At 41.7% G+C, this 1,872-nt stretch overlaps 1 pseudogene; it reads right to left on the bottom strand.

The window, feature by feature from the left end:
* Window positions 1–327: 327 nt before the first annotated feature.
* LOC133762211 (magnesium transporter protein 1-like) lies at window positions 328–1,350 on the bottom strand (annotated as a pseudogene).
* Window positions 1,351–1,872: the final 522 nt, after the last annotated feature.

Below are 1,872 nucleotides of genomic sequence, written 5' to 3'. Positions count from 1 at the left end.
CTCCCACTCTCTCTGTTCCTCTGCCTTTAAAATTTAAAAAAAAAAAATCTTTAAAAAAAATAGAAACATGACCAAATGTTAACTAAAGCATTTATGAGTTTTGTTCTAATTAAAATGAAGTAGTAGTTTAAAATTTATTACAATGTACTTAATTCTTCTCAGTTAAATGTTCCATAAAGAACATTTATGAAGAGAAGGTTAAGAGGAGAATAATTTCCAAATATTTCGCTATTTTGAGAGGAAATAATTCAGTATTTAAATCACTTGGTAAAAGGGGATACAGAAAGAGCACACATTGCATTCTTCTTTTTCAAACCCACACATTTCTCAGTTTCCATTCCTCCATTTTCCATATCCCTGGAATCTTTTTAAACTCATCAGAAAGTATGGATGTCCATGATGTTAGATCTGAATGTGGAGAGCATCCAACTGAAGAATGAGACAGCCCGTCTGGAACCAGCCACATAGCTTATCCTCTGCTCCCCAGGACCACAGGCAGCAGGTTCACATAAAACCACCGTCTGTAGAAGAATGCCACCATTGACAGAAGTGTGTGTTCCACTCACACGCTGCGCTTGGCTGCTGCCACGGATGTGATGCACATGTCCTGGGTGGGGATTCTGAGGAGCTTATGGTGGTCCTCCTCTGAGACTGCACATTTGACCAGATGTCGTAGCAAGCACAAAACACGAAGCTGCAAATGTCCACTCCGTCTTATTAAAGTGGAAGTCCAGATTGCTTCTTTGAAGATACACAAGTCCACCAATAACAGCCAAAAACAATTCCAATACAAGGGGACCAGTGTAATTTGAGGATCTAAGTATGTAATGTTGACATCAGCACTGTCTGCAGTCTACCAGACAATCTGCTCAGCTGAAAAACCATGCACCTGCAACTCCTGTGATCAGCTTGTTTGGGCTTCCCTTTTGCAAGAGAGCTGATGAAAGTTGCAGCTGGATTTACTTCCAGTATTTGAAATACGTCAGAGCCTTTGTCAAAATCCACCATGGCAAAAAAAAAAAAAAAAAAAAAATACCCTGTTGGTAAATGCACTCAAGTATTGCCAAGAGTTAGCCAGGCTCTGGAACTCTTCATCAGCTTGCTTGCAAATGCTGTTGATGGAGTTGGAAAGCAGTGAATGACAGAAGTTTCTCCATGGGGATTTAATAAGATGATGAAACTTGTCTCCATTCATTTTCACTGCAGATCTTTTATTGGCCCATTCTATCAGTTGTCTAACCGTGTCAGATAACACCATCTCCACCTTCCTTTGGGCAGAGGCTACTCAACATTGAGCAGCACCACCATCATGGTCACAGAGACAGCCCAAAACCACCCACATGCTGCCATAGTTGCTGGTCTCCATTTTGCCTTGTGCCTAATTCTCAAAGAATCATTGCCATTGAAGTCCTAACACATTAGAATTTAATTGTCTCATCCTACTCCTTAGTTCACGATTGCATCTGCTGGTTGCACATCCTTAAGTGGCTAAAATTCAGCAAAAAATTATGGGATACACCAGGAATTTCATAAAATATTTTTACTATCCTAAAGAAGCATGAGGTTTTTTTTTTAAAGATTTTATTTATTTGTTAGAAAGGTAAAGTGACAGACAGTGAGAGGGAAAGAGAAAAAGATCTTCTATCTGCTGGTTCACTCCCCAATTGGCCACAACAGACAGAGCTGAGCCAATCCAAAGCCATGAGCCAGGAGCTTCCTCCTGGTCTACTGCATGGGAGCAGGGGCCCAAGCACTTGGGCCATCTTCTACTGCTTTCCCAGGCCATGGCAGAGAGCTGGATCAGAAGTGGAGCATCTGGGACTAGAACCCATGCCCATATGGGATGCTGGTGCTGCAGGCGGGGGATTAACC

The sequence above is a fragment of the Lepus europaeus genome, chromosome 6, assembly GCF_033115175.1.
Source record: "Lepus europaeus isolate LE1 chromosome 6, mLepTim1.pri, whole genome shotgun sequence".
Taxonomy (NCBI): domain Eukaryota; kingdom Metazoa; phylum Chordata; class Mammalia; order Lagomorpha; family Leporidae; genus Lepus; species Lepus europaeus.
Note: the sequence above shows the minus strand (reverse complement) of the source record. Positions and strands in the feature narration are given on the sequence as shown.